The 24,238-nt window shown below is 42.6% G+C and overlaps 2 long non-coding RNA genes and 1 pseudogene across 2 annotated transcripts in view; all 3 read right to left on the bottom strand.

The window, feature by feature from the left end:
• The window catches only part of LOC148351032 (uncharacterized), a 30,982-nt gene extending 13,535 nt beyond the window's left edge, over positions 1–17,447 (bottom strand). The window contains exon 1 of the long non-coding RNA XR_015853017.1: positions 17,219–17,447. This is a non-coding gene — a long non-coding RNA (uncharacterized LOC148351032). The remainder of the gene's footprint in view (positions 1–17,218) is intronic.
• LOC148351034 (general transcription factor II-I repeat domain-containing protein 2A-like) lies at positions 10,089–11,314 on the bottom strand (annotated as a pseudogene).
• Positions 10,089–12,170, bottom strand: LOC148351033 (uncharacterized). The gene is made up of 2 exons (XR_015847113.1): positions 11,308–12,170; positions 10,089–10,511 (listed from the first exon to the last, which is right to left on the bottom strand). It is a non-coding gene; the product is annotated as an uncharacterized LOC148351033 (long non-coding RNA).
• Positions 17,448–24,238: the final 6,791 nt, after the last annotated feature.

The raw sequence follows: 24,238 nt of genomic DNA, 5'->3' as shown, positions 1-24,238 counted from the left end.
ATATACTGTATATCCATGATGAATTACTTTGATCTTATTTTCTTAAAGCACTGCTAGAAAGTAAACTTTATTACCCTTCACCCACTTTTGAATATTTTTGAAAAGTTGATACAGACGTATGTATATGTTGCACAAATTATTGATAATGGTAATTTTGGCCAGGAGCATTAATCATCCGGTTGTCTTGAACTCTATTCCCTGAACTTGTGGCCACTGCTGCCCTTGATAGTCAGAAAGCAATTGTTCCTTGTTTAATAAGGATGGCAAACATTTGGCCGCATTAATCATTGTACTGGGCAGTCAGTGATGTCTCTGCATGCAATTTTCCAGTTTCAGTTGACAAAGACTTTTTAAAGTCAGTTAATGAAGCCAGTAGAAGAAGAAAAACAAGAGAAAATAGACCATTTAAAGTATTAAGCGTGTGTATATATATATATATATATATATATATATATATATATATATATATATATGTATATATATATGTATTGCGTTTTGTTTAGGTTGTATTGGTTGGTTCTGAATTTATTATAGAACGTAAGAATTAAAGTTTCAAGTTGTTTTTGCCATATACATTACCAGTATCATTGCTGTGACCAACACTATCAGGCATTTAATTTTAAATTAGATGGGCGGTACCACCTCCCTGGGGGCAGTGGTAACATCTGGGGAGGCGGTGAGGAAGAAGAAGGCAGTAGGGTGGCACTAGGCGGGCAGCAGTCCGAAGTCGAAGTCAGAAGTTTGAACGTAGTGCAGTTGTGAAACCGCAAAGCACTGCGTTTTTTTTCAAGGTTTTGTAGTGAGTGAGGGAGTTTTGGCCAACCACAATTGTTACTGTTCGAGTTTTAAAAGCGCAGACCAATCAGAGGCAAGGTTTAATAACAGCACAAGCCAATAAAAGCAATTCAAAGTTTGCAAGCACCACACTATGCCACACCCACCGTGTGACCTCATTGAGTGTCATGGCGGACTCCGTAAACATAGTCCCAGAGTCAACAAACGAAAAAGAAACAAAGTTTGCACCGAAAAAGGTTGGTACACCACTTGTTTGGAACTATTTTGGTTTTGACGAAGCGGACGTGGAACAGAAGAAAACACCCGTTGCAGAATTTTACTTTTGCATAGTCGCTAGATCCAAAGGAAACAAGTAATTTGTACCAGCACCTTAAAAATTAGCACGGCATTTAAAAAGGATTACAAGTAAAAGACGAAGAAGTTGCATCTGCAAGTGGGCTGAGAGGTAAATAAACCTCCATCAAAGCGGCATTTGCGACCTTCACGCCGTACGTTAAAAGTTTGCAGAGGCACAAATAAATAACCAATGCTGTGACTCTAGCTAAAAATGTCCAATAGTGTCCAACCCCAAAACTGCAGTATCGATTAGTGGTAACAGTTTTAATTTATGCAAGTTAATAAGTGAAATATTATAGTAATAGTAATAAAAAGTTGTAGCAGTAGTGTTAATAAGTTAGCAGAAATGGCCGGTTTGAATTAATACTGGGCGCTAGTAAAACACTGGGGTGCCAAGGGGGCGCCAGCCGGCAAAAGTTTGGGAACCATTGATTTACATCTTCTCCTTCCTGACATGTTACACTGCAAAAACTCATGTTTAAAAAGGAAACTACAGAAAACTAATATTTCCACACAAACCTTTATTTTTCTGTTGGGACATCATTTTTCTCCTTTTTTCAAATTACTAAATTTGCCATATTTTTAATGTTGTCTTTATCCAACTATACACTAAATTTGTAATTGTAGTCTAATTTATCAAATCAAATTGAATCTAATTACACTTGAATCTTGTTTTACTGTATTTCCCCCCCCAATTTTCTCTTCGACAATGCTTAGGGTCAAGTTTAAAATTGGTCATAATAATACAACTTAAAATTATATTAAAAAAAAATATATATATATTGTTCTGGGAAGCACAGCGGCGCATTGGTTAGCGCGTGTGCGGCACAGTTCTGAGGTCATGGGTTCCAATCCAGCTACCGGACTCCCTGTTTGTATGTTCTCCCCGTGCTTGCGTGGGTTTCCTCCGGGCACTCCAGTTTCCTCCCACATTCCAAAAACATGCATTTCAGGTGAATTGGTCGGTCCAAATTGTCCCTAGGCGTGAATGAGCGAGCGAGTTGTCTGTCCCCGTGTGCCCTGCGATTGGCTGGCAACCGGTCCAGGGTGTCCCCTGCCACTGCCCGAAGATAGCTGGGATGGGCTCCAGCACACCCACGACCCTACTGAGGATAAGCGGCGCAGATAACGGATGGATGGATAGATATATTGTTCTTGAGAGAAAGCTATTTCATTCTTTTTATTTTAGTATGTATTTTATATACAGATATTTTTTCTTAACTATCTTATTTCATTATTTCATCTATATTTTAAATTAGTTTGTGTTAGTATAATGTTACAATAGTAAAATTAATTGGAAAAATAGGCCACCAAAAGAACATGTTTTGTTTTGTTTTGCAGCATATCACCACTGCTATCAAAAATACAATTTTTTAAAGCTAAAAAGAAACAGGTATGTAGAAGCCAATTATGCTGAGCCTAATCTGAAAAATGTTTGCTACTGTGTGCGAGCAAGTCCTTCTAAGCATGTTTGGAATCTGATTTGCTAAAAAAACAGGCTCAGTGCCTATTAAGTTTGGGACAAATAAGCCACCACTACTGTTCCTAAAGGCCCTGGGCAGATTAAAAACTGATGTCTGATTGGACAAAAACAAATCTTAACCTAAAATCCAGACTCAATGAAAATAGCAGAAAAGACTACAATAAAATGAAATGGAGAGCCGAGAACGTGCCCCAATACCTGTGAAAAAAATATGTAGATTGCTTATGTATAGAAAAAACTTTAATATCTTTTTTCTTGACCTATTTTGGAAATATGTTGCTGTTAAATGTCCACTATCTACTTTTCTGCACTATTGTTCTGATGTACTTACACATTAGACCAGTCTCCAAGCACTACCATAAAAATATTTTCTTATTTATCCTGCCGTTCCTTTTATTTTACGTTTGAGTCTCTATCATGAGTTTATCCAGGAGTGCTACATCTAATCCCACTGTCAACAATTTTCGGTAAGAGGTTATCTGACATGATTACTCATTACACTCACCTGTGGCCACTAGTTTGGCGCCAACTGCTGCTAGTTGCCTTATTGATCCCGCTCCTATTTATACCCAGTACTCTAGTCACTCCGGGTCAGTCCGTCAGCTAACCCTTGTTTACACAAGGCAAGCATTTTGTCACTCGTTTCCACTAGTTTATTCCGTTTGTCTCCGGCTACGACCCGTTTTTTGAACCCGACCACATTCTGATCTCCCGTCCCGGCTAACGACCCGTTTTTTGACCCCAACCACGTTCTGAACTCTCTTCCCGGCTAACGACCTGTGTTTCCCGTCCACCACGCTACGATCTCCCGCTCCGGAAGACCCACTTCCAGATTCAGAACACGCTCCTATCCAGTGAGCGGCTTGTTTCCCTCGTCCAGCGAGCACCGGATCATTGGCGCTGATTTTCCTCTATATCTCAATAAACTTGTGAGTAACGTTACGCATCTGGGTCCTCCTTCTGTTCTGGTCTTGATATTATCAAAGACAATAAGTACAATTCAAATTTCTATTCAATTTTAAAATATTTATTTGTCTAGGATTCGAGTTACAATTATAAAAAAATGTTTCCCAAACTATTTTCATTAAATAGTTTATTTTTCGACAAATAACAAATGAAATGTAATATTTACATGTAGATACCCGAATTTAAATGTATTCATAAATGCAAATGCGAAGAATTGGATAGGTCCACAAGATCCTTTTTCTCTTGAAGGATTTTATACATTTGACTATAAAAGATTTTGTACGGTCAAATACAAATTAAAGTTAACGCAAAAGATATCACTGGCGAGGCTGTGGTGCGAGGTCAGGGCAACCTACTGGAGAATATTGTTTACAGGAATGGCAGGAACGGGATGTAAGGCTGATGAGATAGTTAGCACATCCGACGACGCAGAAAGGCCCTGATGACGGAGGACGGCAGGCAATGTTTTGAGAAACGTTCTGCTGTTTTGAGTTTTCCAGACATCGAGGCGAGGTGGCGGAGCCCACGTGGGGCTTCCCTGGCACGCCAATGGGAGGAGCCGGGACACCATCTTGCGGAAAGACGTGGGCCGATAGAAAAAAGGCTGGAGAACTTTAGAGGAGGCTTGACAGCGACTCAGACGACACTATTTCGTCTAATTCGGCCGATTTTGATGCAGTTCACTTAGTTAAATTGTTAAAGAAATTAAATCTTCCCCCGTGTGAAAATGTCAGCTTTCTCTTGTTCATTTTTTCCGTCAAGAAACGAGCGCGCATTGTTGGGTGAATGTAGGTTGTGTTTAGTTAATGGAGTCAGATAACTAATTCGAAAGATTTGGTAAACAATACATTTTGCGGCTAGTTGCTCTCCAGCTGATCTTCTATTTATTACCGTTCTCTCGTCTTTTTTGCTTTCTTTTTTGGACACATGCGTAGCCAAAAATACTTACAGTAGGGACGAACTTATTCGGTTAGGTGGGCGTCTAAATTTCGACTTTTCAGGCACTTTTTACACCGCCTATGATATACCAAACGAACTTCAAAGAGATCCGGCATCCTTGTGGACAACTATTCCTCCTAAACGACGACAACGGCGCCGTAAAGACAGAAAATGTGTGAAGCGCGCGAAGTCGAGTGAGCAAGAAGGACGCGAGGATGCGACTAATTCCACCATTCATTCCTCGCCGGACAACCAACGCTTTAAACTCAACGCTCACGAACGACGGCCCTAACGGCGATATCTTGTGACAAGACTACAAAGACTTCAGCTAAGTCAAATGATTCAGCAAAGCTAAAATTTGGTCTTTTAAATATTAGATCGCTTGCTCCTAAAGCTTTACTTGTTGATAACATTATTCGTGATTATAAACTTAACTGTAGATAGATAGCTTGCTTCACCCCCAGACTATGCGAGTAGCCATGTAGCACGCATGTTGAAAAAGGGTGGCGGTGTGGCGCTCATTTCTGAAAAAACGCTCAAATTTAATCCTCGTACCTCTAATAATTACAAGGCGTTTGAGGCTCTTGTGATGCGGTCCTCTCTATTGTCAATTTATGTAATAACTATCTATCGCGCACCTGGGCCATACACAACTTTCTTAGACGAATTTGCTGAACTTTTGTCTGAACTAGTAACCTATGCAGACAAAATTATAATTATGGGGGACTTTAACATTCATATGAACTCCCCACTTAGTTCACTTACTATTGCGTTTCGGTCTCTAATTGATGCATTTGGTTTTAATCAACTGGTTGATTTGCCAACCCATAAAGATGGAAACACGCTAGACTTGGTTCTGACTCGAGGAGTTTTAACCGCAAACATTATGGTGTTACCGTGTACTACCGTTATCTTGGATCATTATTTAGTTACATTTGAGGTGTTAGCTAAATGTAGTGTTAAAAAAGCTGAAGGATTTAGCGGACGCAATATAAGCACTGGCACAGTTTCTGAGCTCTTTGAACTCCTTCCTGGAGCAGTTGCGTTCTTTCCTTCATACAATGGCTCGATTGACTCACTCATGAATGAGTTCAATACTACCCTGACTAGTGTCCTGGATTCAATAGCGCCCATAAAGCTTAAATCACGTCCTAAAAGACGCACGCCTTGGTTTACTGATGAAACTAGAACCCTTAAACAAGAATGCAGGAAATTGGAAAGAAAATGGCGCGCTACCAAGCTTGAGGTTTTCCATCAAACCTGGTGTGACAGCTTGTTAAAATCGGCCTACCTGTCGAAGGTGATTGCGTCTCAAAAGAACAATCCCAAAGTCCTTTTTGACACTGTAGCATCGCTTACAAGGCAACAGACTATCGCAGATAATTCGACGCACTCTGCTCATGACTTAATGGTCTTCTTTACTAAGAAGATTCAATGCATACAGGGTGAAATTGTTAAAGACATTATTAATACCACACATATTAAAGGGCTGAAATCTACAGATGCACGACTGGGTGGCTGTCCAGGAAAATTGTCCAGTTTTAGTGAACTGTCACTTGATGATCTCAAGCAGGTGGTGAATGCGGCCAAACCGACAACTTGCCAGTTCGACCCGCTCCCAGGTTCACTTATTAAAAGTCTTTTTGGAGTCCTTGGACCTTCAGTTCTAAATATTATAAACATATCACTCTCCTCAGGTGTAGTTCCAGCAGCTTTTAAGTCCGCCGTTATTAAACCCACACTGAAACGACCCAACCTTGATCCAGAAATCTTAAGTAATTATAGACCTGTGTCAAACCTACCTTTCCTTTCTAAAGTACTTGAAAAAGTAGTGGCACAGCAGCTGAATGATTTCATATCCGAGAATAACCTTTTTGAATCTATGCAATCAGGATTCAGGGCTAACCACTCAACTGAGACAGCTCTGATCAAGGTAACAAATGATCTCCTACTGGCAATGGATTCTGGCGCTTCATCACTTTTGCTGCTGCTGGATCTTAGTGCAGCTTTTGACACAGTGCACCACAATTTCCTACTAGAACGGTTGGAAAAATTGATTGGTCTCTCAGGAACCGTCCTCTCGTGGTTCAGATCCTACCTCTTAGATAGGACCCACTGTGTTAAATATGGCGAAATGACATCTGAGCCCTTTAATGTTACCTGTGGTGTTCCGCAGGGTTCAGTGCTTGGCCCCCTTCTTTTCAGCATTAACATGCTTCCATTAGGTGATATTATTCGCAAGTACAATATCAGCTTCCACTGGTACACAGACGACACTCAACTATATCTTCCGTTGGAGGAATCTCCCACACTAAACTGTGGAAATTTGGAGGCCTGCCTCATTGAGATAAAAGAGTGGATGTCACTCAATTTCTTGCGTCTTAACTCTGAAAAGACCGAAATGTTAGTCATTGGTCCATCTAAATGCCGTGACTTATTCTCAAAAACTGCTGTGAACATTGACAAATGTCACATCACACAGAATAGAATAGAATAGAATATACCTTTATTGTCATTGTTACAAAATGGGTTAACATATTGTGACAACGGAATTGGGCATGACACTCCGGTTTTACACATTCACAGTGAGGTATGAGCCAAGAAGATAAAGGAACAGAGAAGATAAGGTTATAAAACAAGGGGGATAAGGCTATAGTTATAATTTACATGGTATTTACACAAGAAATGTCGGCATGTGGGATGTTACATACAGTGTTGTCGTGATACCGTTGGTATCGTAAGGGTTGTGCAATATTGCATTTGGTGCAAAGTCATCATAGTGCAAAAAATAGTCATCATATGCATTGGTGCAAACATAGACATCATAGTGCAGAAAAAGGAAATGGTCAGACATTGTGCAAGGTGAGCAGTAAACGTAGTGCAGTCGACATGTGCAAGAACATAGACATGAGTACCATTATGTTCGTATGAGGTAGTGTTGGCACGAGTTTTCATTTTTTTTTGTGCGGTGTCTGTTTTGAGCAGTGAACAAACATAGTGCAGACAGCATGTACGTGAGTACCATTTTACATTCGTGTGAGGTAGTTTTTTGCAACAGTTTTCAGTTTTTTTGTGCGGTGTCTGTTTAGGGTGGTAATGGCTGTGGGGAAGAAACTGTCTCTGAGTCTGTTTGTTTTTGCTTTGTGTGACCTGTAGCGCTTGCCGGAAGGCAGCAGGTCGAAGAGGTGGTTGCCCGGGTGAGAAAAGTCCTTGATGATGTTTTCTGCTCTGCTGAGGTAGCGAGAGCAGGCAATGTCCTCCAGACTGGGCAGAGAGCAGCCGACGATTCTCTGGGCTGTTTTGATGATCCTCTGGAGCTTTTTCCTGTCTGCTGCTGTGCACCCAGCATACCACACCGTGATGCAGTATGTTAGGATGCTCTCCACTGTGGCTTTGTAGAAGAACACCTGCAGCTGCTGTTTTAGGTTATTTTTCCTGAGCAATCTCAGGAAGTGCAGTCGCTGCTGGGCCTTCCCTACCACCGCTCTGGTGTTTGCAGACCAGGAGAGGTCGTCGGAGATGTGCACACCCATAAATTTGAAAGAGTGGACTCTCTCTACACAGTCTCCTTTTATGGTGAGTGGTGCTGGATTCCTGCCATTCCTTCTGAAATCCAGAATCAGTTCTTTTGTTTTTGTGGTGTTCAATATGAGGTGGTTTTCCGAACACCACGTTGAAAGTGACTCCACCTCATCCCTGTATGCCGCCTCGTCCCCTTCAGAGATGAGGCCGATCAAGGTGGTATCGTCAGCGAACTTAATTATAGTGTTTGTGGGGTGGGTCGGTGAGCAGTCGGAGCTGTAGAGGGTGAAAAGCAGGGGGCTCAGTGCACAACCTTGGGGGGAGCAGTGTTCAGTGTTAGGGTGGGAGAGACGTGGGTACCGAGTTTCACCGACTGTGGGCGGTTGGAGAGTAAGTCCATTATCCAGTGGCAGATGGAGGGAGAGAGTCCTAGGTGTGCAAGTTTCTCCACCAGGATCTCCGGGATAATGGTGTTGAAGGCTGAGCTGAAGTCCAGAAAGAGCATTCTGACGTAGCTCCCCCGGTGGTCCAGGTGTTTCAGCACGGTGTGAAGTGCTGTGTTTATGGCGTCGTCAGTGGAGCGGTTTGCCCTGTAGGCAAACTGGTGGGGGTCCAGTGTGAGTGGCAGGGAGTTTTTGATGTGCCGGGACACTAACCTCTCGAAGCACTTCATGACCACAGGCGTAAGAGCTACAGGCCTGTAGTCGTTGAGGCTTTCCACTGCTGACTTTTTGGGGATGGGAATGATGGTGGAGGTTTTGAGGCAAGGTGGGACGGTCGCCTGTGACAGGGACCGGTTGAAGATGGTGGTGAAGACCCCAGCCAGCGGATCGGAACAGTCCCTGAGTACCCTCCCTGGTACTCCATCCGGGCCAGTTGCCTTCCTGGGGTTTATGGTATTCAGCGCACGCCTAACTTCGTGCTCCTGAAATGTGAGGGAGTTGCTGCTGGTTGTTGGTGGGTGTGATGTGGCTGTTTGTGGCCTTCCAGCTTCAAAGCGAGCGAAGAACTGATTAAGGTCCTCAGCTAGTGAAGCCTCAGCCTCAACAGTTGCCAGGTTGTGGCCTCTGAAGTTGGTGATGTGTTGAAGGCCCTGCCACATCCTCCTCAGGTCATTTCCAGCGAAGAGGTGCTCGATCCTCCTTGTGTAGGCTGCTTTTGCTTTCTTGATGCCTCTCTTCAGGTCAGCCCTGGCCACCCCGTAAAGAGCCTTGTCTCCAGACCTGAAGGCGGTGTTGCGGTGTTTGAGGAGGGTGCGCACCTCGCTGGACATCCATGGTTTTTGATTTGGGTAGTTTTTGATTTTTTTATATACCGTGACTTCATCCGTGCAGTAATGGATGTAGGATAAAACAGTGTCAGTGAATTTCTGGAGGTCATGGTGTTCAAATACCTCCCAGCAAGTTTTATCAAAACAGTCCTGCAGCTTGGAGAGGGCTCCCTCAGGCCACGTTTGTATTGTCCTCGTTACAGGTTTTGTTTTCCTTCGGATGGGGGTGTATGAGGGGGTAAGGGATAGGCATAGGTGATCGGAATTTACTAGGTGGGGGAGGGGGGAAGCTTTGTATGCGTTTTTGATGTTGCTGTAAACGCGGTCCAAAGTTTTTTCACCCCTTGTTGCACAGTTCACATGTTGAAAGAATTTTGGAAGAACAGTCCTTAAACATGCCTTATTAAAGTCGCCAGCGATAATGAAAGCTCCGTCGGGGTGTGCAAGCTGTTGTTTGTTTATGGCAGCGAGCAGGAGGTTTAGCGCTGTGCTAGCGTTAGCATCCGGAGGAATGTAAACAGCTATCACAATGAGCACAGTTAGCTCTCGCGGTATATAGAATGGTCTACACCAGGGGTGGGCAATTAATTTTTATCAGGGGCCGCATGAGAAACCTGAATTGTGTCAGAGGGCCACCAACTTTCTTTCATTGTAAAATGCTCAAATTAAATATTTTGAATAGCTGATGCTGATAATCAGAAGAATATAGCACTCTGTAAATATTTATATTAGGCTATGTGAAATTGTGGTGTATTGGTTAAATAAGAAAAACAATCATTGAACCAGTGCAATTTATTTTTAACTTGTTAATTTCCACAAACAATAACTTGTAACGTTCTCCACCTCATGTTACCTCTTCAGTGAGAATAATCCAGTCTGTTCTGGGCTTGAACAAGGGCATTGGAATCTGGCGGAATGTCTGAAGTGGCTATGCGAAGGACAGCTGAGAGGTGGTCAACAGTCATAGAGGATCTATGTTTGGATTTATTAAACTTCATAACTGAGAATGTCTGTTCACAATGATAGGTAGATCCAAAGAGGACTAGGATCCTCTGAGCATGCTTCCTCAGGTGTGGAAAGTTCTCCTCTTTGAGGGAGTAAAAATCCAGCAGTGAGACTGACTTGAAGTGATCTGCCAAAAGTGTGTCAGACTGCAGATCTATGAGTTCCATCTGAACTTCACTTGGGGCATCATCCACACTGCAGTTGAAGGGAGAAGAGACCATGTGCATTTCACTCTCAAGAGTTTTGAAATCGCCTTGAAAACTCTGCATGCAATGTTTCTAACATGGTTGAGTACTTTTGGAGGTGATCGCCTGATCTTTTGGCTTCCTTAAGTGTTGGCAAGTGGGTCAGAATGTTGTCCTTCACTTGGCTTGAGAGAAGCTACAGTTTTCTCATAAAAGCCTTCACTGCACTGTACATCTCATGCACAAAAAGGCCCTTGCTCTGCAGTTTGACATTAAGTTCGTTCATTAGTGCGGTCACATCCACAGTGAATCCGAGGTCTGCCAACCAGTCTTCATCTGAAAGTTCTGAGACGTCATGACCTTTCTGAACACAGAACTCCTGAATCTGGTTTCTCAGGTCCCAGACACTTTTCAGAATTTTGCCAAGGCTGAGCCACCTAACAGTGCAGTGATAGCTTATGTCACCATATTCAGCCTCATTTTCCTCCAACAAAGCAACAAACTGTCTGTGATTTAAAGCTCTCGCTCTGATGAAGTTAACTATTTTAGTGACAGAATCAACAACATGTTTCATTTTTAACACTGTCTTACACAACACTTCCTGATGTATGATACAATGCAAAAATGTCAATTTCTGATCAGGGTTCATTTCTGTCACTTTATCCTGCATTCTCTTTAAAAGTCCAACATTTTTCCCGGCCAGATTTGGACAACCATCTGTTGTCACACCTGCAAGCTTGTTCCATTTCAGTTCTAACATGTCCATACATCCATACATGCATTTACCTCTCTGAACAAGTCATTACCTGTGGTTGTCCCTTTTATTGACTGCAAGGATGCCAACTCCTCCGTGATTTGAAAGTCTGCGGTTATCCCACGTAAGAAGATGAGCAGCTGGGCGGTGTCACGTACATCGCAGCTCTCATTCAAAGCCAGAGAAAAAAAGTCAAAGTCCGCCGCTCTTTTCCTCAGCTGAAGCTCTAAATTTCCCGTGATTTCCTCAATCCGCCTCGTTACAGTGCGTCGGGAGAGTGAAACGTTCTCAAACGCGCCCTTTTTTTCTGGGCACATCAGCTCAGCAGAGTCCAATAAACACTCCTTAATAAACTCTTCGTCGGAAAATGCCCTACTTTTTCTGGCGATTTTATGAGAAATTACATAACTTGTCCTGACGGCTGCATCTCTGGAAGTGTGAAGTTTAGTGAAAAATCCTTGTTGGGTTTGTAGTTTTGCTAGCAATGCATCAGACTCCCTTGCACGCTCTTCACCAGACAGGTTTCTGTATTCATCTTCATGCTTGGTCGTGTAGTGGCGATTCAAATTATATTCTTTAAACACAGCAACCTGTGTACCACAGACTAAGCACACTGCTTTACCTTTAATTTCTGTAAAGAAATATTTGGCAGCCCATGTCTTGTTGAAAATACGGCATTCGTTATCAACTTTTCTTTTCTTGGGGTGTGCCGACATCTTGAGGGTACCCTGGCGAACAGTATCACCTTCACTCACTCAAGTGAATACGCGCGTGAAGGCGCTACGTCTATGACGTGTATATGTAGTCAAAATAAAATTTCAAAATAAAAGTTTAATTTTTTTTTTTTATTTATGGTGTTTATGATTGGTCTTACGCGGGCCGGACAGGGACGTACAAAGGGCCGGATGTGGCCCGCGGGCCGTAATTTGCCCAGGTCTGGTCTACACGATACCGCCAGAAACTCTAGATCGGGCGAGCAGTGTGCATCAATAATTCTGCTGTTATTGCACCACGTATTATGTACGTAAATGCATAGTCCCCCACCTCATTTTTTGCCGGAGTCTTCGTTGCGGTCGTATCGGTGTAGCGTGCGTCCTGCTAGCTGAACTGCAGCGTCGGGGATCCGCGGGTCAAGCCATGACTCCGTGATCACAAAAATATTGCAATTCCGTACGAAGCTGTTGGTAGCTATCCGCAGCTCAAGCTCACTGATTTTGTGTACGATGGATCTGGCGTTGGTCGGGAAGATACTCGGAAGCGCTTCTCGGTGTGGTCGCCTTTTTAGCTTCTCCGCTAAGCCTCCCCGAGAGCCTCGTTTTTGTTTACGTTCCCTCCGCCGTCTCCGTCGCTTGTTGGGCGGGCAGGTAACCCAGGGAGATCCCGGTGGTCTTCGTATGTCCTTTGGGATGTTGTTGTTGGTGTTGTAATCGTGAAATGAGTCGAAATCTAATCTTAGACCCAGGTTAATAAGTTCCTGGCGACTTAAGGTGATAGTTGCCGAACAGGTATTTATCAAAGAAAAGATGAGAGATAAGAGAACACTTAAAGTAAAAAGATTTTCTGGAGAGACACGTGAAGCCGCTGCGTATAGTCGCGCCGCCATGTTGAAAAAGAGTGACTCAGTTAAAAATTTAGGTGTCATATTTGACCCTGATCTATCCTTTGAAACGCATGTAAAGACAATTACTAGAATCGCTTTCTTCCATCTTCGTAACATTGCTAAAATCCGTTCAATACTGTCTCAGTCGGATGCGGAAATTATAATTCATGCGTTTGTTACCTCCCGTATCGATTACTGTAATGCACTACTCTCTGGTCTCCCGAAGTCTAGAATCAAGTCTCTTCAGCTGGTACAAAATGCCGCAGCAAGTGGCAAGCGGAAGCGCTGTGACCGGGGAAGGAAACGAGGTTGTCGGGCCGGGCTAACGGCTCGGATGAAGGCTAAACCCTTCAAAACGCCTCTACCATCCATTTTCCTATCCAACGTCCGCTCCCTGGACAACAAACTGGACCATTTACAAGTGGAATTTACATCGAACCGCGAATTGACGAACTGTTGTGCTTTAATTCTGACGGAGACATGGCTAAACTCATCTATCCCGAATGACGCTGTTAGCATTGTGGGGCTAACTGCTTTCCGCGCTGATAGAAGCGGCGAGCTCACCGGCAAAAGCAAGGGGGGCGGTCTATGCATTTATACCAACAACAACTGGTGTAAAAATGCGAAGATAATCTCGAAACACTGCTCACGAGACATTGAACTTTTGACGGTGATCTGCAGACCCTTCTACCTACCGAGGGAGTTTAGCGCGACCATCATTACTGCCGTGTACGTGCCCCCCAGCGCTAATACGAAGGAGGCAATGGACGTTCTCTACCGAACTGTGAGTGAACTGCAGCATGCTTACTCCGAGTGCATTTTTATTGCGGCGGGGGACTTTAACCAGGCCAATATGAAAACAGTTCTCCCGCATTTCCATCAGCATGTAAACTTTGCTACAAGAGGTAGGAACACATTAGACCTGGCCTACACAAACATCAAAGGTGCATATAAAGCAGCCCCCCGCCCCCACCTTGGCTCATCAGATCACCTTTCTATTATGCTAATTCCAGCATACAAGCCCCTGCTGACCAGAGAAAAACCTACAGTGAAGCAAGTGAGGGTGTGGTCTGAGGGGGCAATGGAGGCACTACAGGACTGCTTTGATTGCACTGATTGGGACATGTTTAAATCGGCTGCCACAACAACAAAATAAATATAGATGAGTACGCCATTTCTGTGTCAGCCTACATCAGTAAATGCGCAGAAGACGTCAGCAATAACAAAACTATATGCACCCGTGCCAATCAGAAGCCCTGGATGACTGCTGAAATACGAAAACAACTAAAAGTACGGAACCTTGCCTTTAGATCTGGTGACAAGGAGGCGCTGTTATCAGCGAGGGCTAACCTGAACCGGGCTATCAGACTAGCAAAGCGAACGCACAGTCAAAAAATCCAGGAACGTTTCCTCAGCACAACCAACACCAGGGATATGTGGAAAGGCATTCAGGCCATCACCAGTTACAAGCCAACCACCGCCCCAGTGCAGAACACTAGCATGGACTTTCTGAATGACCTCAACAAATTCTTTGGAAGGTTCGAGGCACAAAACGGCACCCCTGCAGCGAAAGCGGTTCCGAATCAGGACGAAAGAGCACTCCACCTGGACTCATCTGACGTGAGGAAGACCCTGAGAAGGGTCAACACAAGGAAGGCTCCAGGCCCGGACAACATTCCGGGGCGGGTACTTAGGGAGTGCGCCGATCAGCTGGCTTGTGTACTAACAGACATTTTCAACACCTCGCTAGACCAAGCCAAAGTACCATCATGCTTCAAATTTGCCAACATCATCCCAGTGCCAAAGAAACCCCAGATCTTATCACTCAACGATTACCGGCCCGTTGCACTGACTCCTATCATAATGAAGTGCTTTGAGAGACTGGTTAAAGAGCACATCACCTCCAGTCTCCCCTCCTCATTCGACCCCTTTCAGTTTGCCTACAGGACAAACCGCTCCACCAGGGATGCCATCTCCTCTGCGCTTCACCTGAGCCTGACACATCTAGAGGAGAAGAACACCCATGTGCGGATGCTGTTCCTGGACTTCAGTTCAGCATTCAACACCATCATCCCACAACATCTGGTAGACAAAATGAGACTCCTGGGTTTCAACACCCCCCTGCGGAACTGGCTGCTGGACTTCCTCTGTGACAGACCCCAATCAGTGCGGATAGGTCAGAACAGTTCAGATGTCATCTACCTCAGCACGGGCTCCCCCCAAGGCTGCGTCCTAAGCCCCTTGCTGTTCACCTTGATGACACACGACTGCGTCCCTAGGTCCGCCACAAACCACATCGTGAAGTATGCTGACGACACAACAGTGGTGGGCCTCATCAGGGATGACAACGACCTGGCCTACAGAGAGGAGGTGGAGCAGTTGGTGGGCTGGTGCAGGGACAACAGCCTGGTCCTGAATGTCGACAAAACTAAAGAGATCATTGTCGACTTTAGGAAAAACCAGCCCAACCATGCCCCACTTTGCATCAACAACAAGGCTGTGGAGGTTGTCAGCAGTATCAAGTTCCTAGGGGTGCACATTACAAACAAACTCACCTGGTCCGTGAACACTGCATCACTGGTTAAGAGGGCAGAGTAGCGCCTGTACTTCCTGCGGAGGATGAGGAGAGCCCACCTGCCCCCACCCTCCCTCATTACATTCTACAGGGGCACCATAGAGAGTATCCTGACCAGCTGTATCTCTGTGTGGTGTGGAGGCTGCAGCGCTACCGACTGGGGTAGTGTGAGGAGGGTAACGAGGACAGCAGAGAAAATAATCGGGACTACACTTCCCTCCATTCAGGACATTGGCCAGAAGCACTGCCTATCCCATGCTAAAAACATTACCGGGGACCCCTCTCACCCCTATCATGGACTGTTCACTCTGCTAGCCTCTGGGAAGAGGTACTGCAGTGTGCGGTGCAGGACCACCAGGCTCCGCAATAGTCTAGTCCCCCTGGCCATTAGACTGTTAAATGGTCAATCTAACATATAGTTAACTTAAATCTAAACGGCTGCTAATCTGACTTTTTGCACTACTGGCAGTTTTTTTTTATAGCTTGCCACTCCTTGCACATTGCTCTCTGCACTATTGTAATTACAGCGTCATTGTTACAGTGTTAATGTTACTGTGTACCTGACTTGTTAACCTGACTGCCCATTTTGCACATCTGGTTAGCTACTCTTCTTGCACTATCGGCACTATGGTAAAATACTATACGTAGCCAAAATACAATACAACATTATTTATATCTGTACATTCAAGGAAACTGTGGGGGTCAGATGCATCGACATTTCGTTCTGTATACACGTGTACTAGAATGACAATAAAGTAGATCTGAATCTGAATCTGAATTTAACTAGGACAAAAAAGTACGATCACATAACACCGATTTTGGCTAACCTGCATTGGCTCCCAGTTAGCCTTAGATGTGATTTCAAGGTTCTCTTAGTCAAGTCATTTTTATTTGTATAGCCCTAAATCACGAAGAGTCTCAAAGGGCTTCACAGATTGTTACACTATATTACACAAACTATTTTCAACCGACAAGAGGAGTAGGTTATTCGTATGCAATGGAGTAGAAGTGAGTTTTAAGTTTGGATTTAAACATTTCCACTGAGGTTGCAGATCGAATCTCAGGGGGAAGAGCATTCCACAGCTATAGTACTATACAAAATCATACATGGACTTGCTCCCTCTTATCTTTCAGATCTGATTTGCCCCTATGTCCCGGTCCGAAGCCTACGATCTGAGAGTGCCGGTCTTCTGGTGATCCCAAGAGCAAAGAAGTGTTCTGCTGGTACGAGAGCGTTCTCCATCCGGGCACCGGTGCTGTGGAATGCTCTTCCCCCTGAGATCTGATCTGCAACCTCAGTGGAAATGTTTAAATCTAAGCTTAAAACTCACTTCTACTCCCTAGCATATGAATAACCTACTCTTCTCGTCAACTGAAAAATAGTCTGTGTAATATAGTGTAATAATCTGTGAACCCCTTTGAGACTCTTCGTGATTTAGGGCTATACAAATAAAAATGACTTGACTTGACTTAATATTTAATTCCCAACACTCTTAATGCTTATGTATCGATCTGAGACTATCATAAAACGCAAAAAAATAAAATCAACCTTGTTTTCCCTTGGTCCGGCCCCTCTGCCAAATTTGCTAACCCAATGCGGCACACTACTGAAAACCTTTACCCACCCCTGCTCTAGGCAATCTTGTTGGTGGATTAAGACTAACCACTGTATGACAAAAAACATACTGGAACGCAACAGTCATAAATGAAGCGTTGCCTTTTGAGTTTGTCTTAATCTCTGGAGAAGTAATACTATAATCCAGGTAGACAAGAACAAAATTGCATTACCTTGATGTATGTCGTGTCTTTTGTGGCTCTCACGTGGGGATTTCGACATCCTCCTCTGACTCGAAACTCGAGCTATCAATTACCGAGCGGCAGATATTTGCTCATAACTCAGGTCAGTCTTGCAGCAGCCTCTAGTCAAGCTAATAATGATTTAGCGGACATTTTCTGTCAAAGATGAACACCCGCGGCCTCGTTCTTGACATGGGAAGCTGCTAATTACATCACGGAAAACAGCAAAGAGGCGGCGTGTCGTTACATGCGCGTGCGCGTGCTCGCCATATGGTTTGCTCAGCCGTGGGCGGTAAGACAAAACCATGTCGGGAACTTCCTGGGGAGATGCAGGCGAGTCAACTTTGATCATTTTTAGGCAGGCTGGCTCATCCTAATGAGCTCTAATTCTATTTTGGATCTTAAAAGAAGGATTTTAAATGTGGTGTCGCCATTAAACGACACTTCCTGCAATGCACTTTATTCTCACAGACATAAGGCGCACAGAAAAGTTGTGCGGCGTCCTACCGTGCCCTGCGTCCTTTGTGTGATGTAAAGCGGTGGACGTAGTTTAGGACACAACAACACACTGAAGGGCTTAATACTCAATTCCGATTTTTGGGTGAAATCAGATGTTTTTCCAACTAAATGCGACTTCTATGCGTCTCCTGCGTGAACGCCACCACGGCCCGCCTATGCAGAAGAAGACCTGTGACTTTACACGCAATATATTGTTTGTGGAAGTACTCATGGATGCTAACGCTGTAGCGTATCTAGTAAGTTGAATGTCATATTTCTACTGGAGGTTGAACAGAGTTGTCCCCCTAAATATTGATTAAATCCCAAACCTCACTTTCCCTCCATTGAATACTTTCCGTGTTTTCGTCCACCATGGCGTGTTGATTTCCATGCTACGCGGAAGAACAAGGAAACCGAGCTGCCGCGGGAGAATTGAATATTAATGAATCGCTGGTTTGCAAGTGAAGGAAGCTGAAAAATGAACTCCGACACATTTGTATCGGTGTTTGTAATCGATCATTAAATAAACCTCAACCAAAGCTCCCACTGTATTTACGTATTTATCATACCCACACTTGTGTGTTTGTCTGTGTTACTGTAAGGCGGCCACAGCAGAAGGCAACCGCGCCCTATCGTGTGGTGCGCCTTGTGTATGTTGTCAATATAAAAAAGAACCACCTAAAGAGACGGTGCCTTTTAACACGGTGGACCCTATGGTCATGAAAATACGGTACATATGTAATTTTACTATAAGGTAATCCTTTGCTGTATCGCTATCTACATTTCACGGTTTCGCTACTTTGCGGATTTTCATCGTGCATTGTGCTCTGGATTCAGATTGGCTAAACGGTCCCCCGCTCATTGGCTGCCTGTGTCTGCCTGTGTGTCAATAAAATCTACGTTTTCTTATAAACGTGCAAATCTAAATTTGGTGAAGTGTATTTTCCCGAGTGCTGGCAAGAACTGTCTCGACGATTGCTAAAGAAGACTCTCTGTTTTTAAGCTGGAATCAAGATTTATTCAGAAAACATAGCGCGGGACAAACATTAGGCCTGGACAGACAGAAGAAAAAAGAGCCAGAGCCTCCAAGATGGAAGAAGATAGAGCAACAGGAAGACAGAATTGCCCTCTCAGCTATTCACGATTTTTATCACATGTAGATCAACGTTATGTGTCCGGTCTCAAACACAAGTCCGCCGCAGTGGGTGCCCTCGCACAAAAGTGGTGATAACATTAACATTAACTTCAATAGCATTCTGAATAAAATAATGTTTGTAAATTTTTCATTATGCTGTTTTTATCCCTCTCAGAAGCCAGCCATTTTGACCTTTTCTGTCCACTTAAAAAGACATCTTAGTGGCACTGGGCTCCAATAAGGACCAATCACAGAGTTTCTAGAGAAAAGTCAGGATTGCTTAAACAACACTGATATTATTTTTATTACACAAAAATGCTGCTCACTTAGATTAATTTATTCTCAAAAATGTGTTTTTTGCTTTTGAACTAATACTCTACAAGAATAATATTGTCCACTTCAGAGTAGCAAGATTACTTACATATACTGTAATCTAATCTTTGGATTGACTTCCTCTATAACCAGTGATATGGCAGTTGAGGTTTGTGTCTGGCCAGGCAAATTTGGATTTACAAAAAAAAAATACAACTTATTCAGAAATATATGAACTGTACATTGTAGCTTCTTAGCCTGTTTTGTGTCAAGAACCGGAACAGGAGGAGAACCCAAATGCGTGACGTTTCTCACACAAGCTTTTATTTTACGGGAAATGGGGCAGTCGTGCACGTCAAGATATCGGACAGATGGGGTTGCAGTGTGGCGTGGAATAACAGGAAGCCTGAGGCCGACGAGATCGATACCAAACAGGACGGAACAGACAAGATTGATATCAATACTGGATATCAAAATCAAACGGGACAAACTAGACGGGAACAATACTGGAGACCAATATTAGACAGGATATAACAGACGGGAACAATACCGGACAGGAAAAGCCAACAGGAAACCAGACCAAGTCAAAACTTATGTCTTGTGGGGCAGAGGTTCGTTGACGGACTGACAAAGGGTGAGTGAGAGCACTGAGCTTAAATAGAAGGGAAGCCAATCCGTGAACGAGCCGCAGCTGGCGCCACACGGGCGGGGCCAATTGTGCGCCATATGTGTTTTTTTGGGGTAGCTTTCTAGCATGGTGTTTGTTGACTACGGTAATCGTGTGGTGTATGTATGCATGCTAGCCAGGTTTTATATCATCAGTGAAGTCAATCAATGAATAAAAGGCAATTCAATTTTACCTGATTACACAGAAACCAAAATTGCTGCTGTCAGGTCATCCCCAGGTAGGACGTCACTAGAGGGTAGGACGGTGTAGCAGAACACCAGATCCCTGACTTCCACAGTTCTGCACAATCTCTTGTTTTTTTATCAAAGAGTGTCTTTCTGTGAAGACTTTGGAGATCATGTGTTGTTCCTTCTAATTGTGTTTTTTTCTCCCACTTCGCTCCTCTGTGTGCTCAAAGCAGTGAGGATGCCGTCTAGTAAAACAGCTTCTAAGCCAAACCTGCAACAGGTTACGGGCACAACCTGTCAAAACAAGAGTTACGGCTGCTCCAATGAGATTTGACAAAGCTCAGTAGAAGTCAATCAAGAAAGGTTCCAAGTTAAAAAGAAAAAAGTGTGTTTTTCTTGGGTGTATTTTACAAGCATACACAACAATAAAAGTTTGTGTTCACTCACTGTTTAGGTTATTTAAACAAATATTTCACCCAGTCACTTTGAAAAAATGTAGTCTTTGAGATTTTGTAATTTCGTCAAACAGATGAAAAATTGACGGATAACTAAATGGATAGTAAATAAGTACAAAAATGAATAAATATTGTCTTCTTTGTTTTTTTTTCTTCTATTTTTCATTTGTCTACTTTTACTCTTTTGCCACTTTTTTTTTAATTTTTCCTAATTTTCTTCATCTCGTTCTTCTTGTTCTTCTGCTCCTGCTTTTTTGCCCACCTTTTCTTCTGTTCCAATGTAATCTTATATTTCTTCTTCAGTTCCTCCTTCCTTTACTTCTTCTTCTCCTTCTAAATCTTTTTCTCATTTCTTCCTTATTGCTTTAGTTCTTCTTTTCTATTTCCACTTTATACCCTCTTTTTTCCCCATCTCATTGTTTTCTTTTTTTTCATTCATCTACCTCTACTCTCTTTTTTCTCTTGCTTCTTTTTTTCTCCTTTTCTCTATTTCTACCTTTTCTTAATTCTCCTCCCTTTTTTCTTCTTCATATTATTGTTGTATTTTTTCCGCCCCTCCTTTTGCTTCTACATTCTTCATCTTTTCTCTACTATGTAATCTTCCTCTTTTTAAGTCCCCTTTTTCTTCTCATTTTTCCTTTTCTTTTTCATCTCATTCTTCTTATCATTCTTCTCCTTTTTTGTCTATGGTCTTCTTCTTATTATTGTTTGCTTTCTGTTCTTTTATATATCATCCTCCATTTTCTCCTCGAATGCATCCTTTTTTCTTTTGTTCCTTATTAAGCTATTTATACTGTACTTGTTTTTCTCCTTCCTTTTCTTTATCTTCTTTTCATTTTTCTCATCCATCCTATTCTTGTTGTTCTTTGGCTCCTCATATTTCTTCTATTAATTCTTATGCTTCATCTTCCCCCTTTTCCTCTTTCTTATCTTATTCTTCCTTTGTTTCTTCCTTTTTCTTGTAGCTTTTCTTCTCGTATGTTATGTTCTACTTTTTTCTTTTTCTTCTGCTCCCCCTTCACCTTTTTCTTCCTTTTTCCTTGTCTTCATGTATCCACGGAACCTTTGACAATTTGGAACATTTATCCCTTTTTTTGCTTTGTGGCAAGGTGATTGGTCAGTATCAAAACCTGATTGGCCCATTTAGTTGATTTTAGTGGTTTCCGGTTTGCAACCACTCAGTCCAATTTTTAAGAATAGTCGAACTGCATTTTTTCGTTTTTGAAAGCTAATCATCATTGATTGCGAAACATTCTTGCCCCCGGCCCCTGAAACCGAGGGCAGGCCATTTCCCTGCATCTTTAACCCTGACTACTTAAGTGTGACCCCAGGGGGCAAAAAAACAGATCACACTATCAATGTGTTTATATTGCTTCAACTCAGGTGGATCAATGCTTTGCTTATTGTAAGTGTTGAAAAAAGCTCAAATCAAACACTATTTACCCATATTACAAATATGCTTTTTTACAGTTTAAAAGTGATGGAAGCCATTGAACAAAACCTCTCATGTGCCAGTTCCAATTCTCACAAATTGATTGGTGCAGCATGCATATCATCAATACAGTTCCTTCTTGGTGAAATTGCCCTTGTTATTATTCACTCCATCATCCATGAGAGTGACACAAGTAATGGGATTTACTCTGAGGAATGAGAGAGTCCAGGAAAAATGAGACAATATTCCAACACAGTAATGCGATGCATGTCCCATTTGGACAAACTCGTATTCATTGGGAGAGCTAACTCACAGGTATCAAATTCCTAGTCACTGCGGGCTGAATCTGTCCAATGTCTGTCCTCAAAGGCCCTGACGTAACTTAAAAAAATTGTAATTAAATGTAGCGTATTTTCCGCACTATAAGGCGCACCGGGTTATAGGGCGCACCCCAAAAAAATAGTTTTTGGTCCTATATCTTCCATACATCAAGCGCACCGGATTATAGGGCGCTACAAAGGGAACGTCGACAAAACAGTCAGATAGTTCAGTCAAACTTATTACCCCTTAACATTCCGAAAGCTTGCAAAGAAGCAAATACGTGTCATAGACACGTGCGGATGCGGTGTCCGTACGATGTCACCAAACATTTCTTAGTTTCCATTTTATTTTTTTCTGGCAACTGTGTGGACAGCAAAGTAAGAATTTTATTGTGCAGGGAAACGGGGTTCTTTACTGTACATACGACAATAAACACTTCGAATTGAATTTTGTTTAAAAATAGACTCATTACAGAAACATCAAGATCGTTCTAAAACAAGATACCGGGAAAATATAAATCCGCATAGCTTACCTAAGTTCTCTTGCAGCCTTCACGTTCATTAATGATACGTAACCATGGTCTTCTTACAACCGTGAGTGTAGAAAATCCAGGAGAGTAAAATATTTACAAATACAGAATAGTAAAACATGTTTTCTCTATGCCGTAGTGCAACCCAACCTGTGATTCCCATTCATCTTTTTAGGCCAACTACAGGTTTTGTTTCGCCCCTTTAGCCTATGCGAGCCTGTAAATGATAAAAAGGATCCGCCCCCTTTACCTCCGAATAACTTTAGCCAATAGTGACTGATTCAAATGATGATTGACACATTGGTTGGGAAATGAAACGCCGGTATATAAATCCCAGCATACACCGCGGACGACTTCGCCTTCAGGGGAAAATCTAGTCGGCGGCTGCTTCCTTTAGTTGCAAGACTTTGCGACTTAATATTGATCCATATATAAGGTGCACTGTATTATAAGGCGCATGGTCAGCTTTTGAAAAAAATAAAGGCTTTTAGGTGCGCCTTATAGTGCGGAAAATACGGTAATTGGTATTTTTTTCAAATGTAAATACTCTTTCATTAAAAATAACTTTACATTTATTAATTATTGAATTCTCAAAAGTTACAGTTGTGTTGAAAAATGTCACAATAATATGATATCAATTAAATACAGATGCTCTACTACTTACAACCATTGCACTTACGTAAAACGGTAGATACGAACATGTTTTAGGGATGTCGAAAAATATCCGGACATTGCTTTAAGTTAGATTTCATATTGTGCACCTTTTTCCGAGTAGAGGACAGTACTGTAGTGCTTCTTTTCGCCGCCACCAGCGTGTGGCGCTGTGAGAGTTCACCCAGCATCCACCCCAAATAAGAAATCAGGCTTTTACTTCCTGGTATCTGTGTATACACACTGCACTGTATCTCTAGCACTCCATGAACTTTGACGTTTTTATTGTTTAATATCTTGTGCATCCATTCAATATGGTTGGTGTAAAGTGTAAAGAAGAGGCAAGCTGTTTCATATGAAATGAGAGTAGAATAAGGAAGCTTGCTGCTTTTGAGAAAATGGTTGGATCGCTTATTTTTGGCCACTTTTACCATGGGGGAGGAAGTCGCTTAACTTTCGAAGCTCATCTTCCAAGAAGTTAAACTTGACTTTATTTATTTTTATAAAGATTATTTTATGGAATGTTTATTTTTTAGTACAAAACAATACAGGCTACTTCTACAAACCTTAAACATACATTCCATACAAAATATAGCACCGGAGCAACTTATGAACGAATTTGACTTACCAACGATCTCTTTCATAAGTAGGGCAGTAGTACAGTGATACTCGAGCGGAGAAGTTTTGAGCAAATACGAGTTACGAGAATTTTGCACAAGATACCGGGGCTTTAAAGTATTTTTTACCATCTTCTACCACTAATTAAAGTTTTTTTTGTTAAGTCCAATTACTATTTGAATGTGTTTTAACAATCAGGATGATG

The sequence above is a fragment of the Urocampus carinirostris genome, chromosome 16, assembly GCF_059441175.1.
Source record: "Urocampus carinirostris isolate Australia breed hairy pipefish chromosome 16, RoL_Ucar_1.0, whole genome shotgun sequence".
In the NCBI taxonomy this organism is placed as follows: domain Eukaryota; kingdom Metazoa; phylum Chordata; class Actinopteri; order Syngnathiformes; family Syngnathidae; genus Urocampus; species Urocampus carinirostris.
The sequence above is the reverse complement of the archived record's forward strand: the minus strand, read 5'-3'. Positions and strand labels throughout refer to the sequence as shown.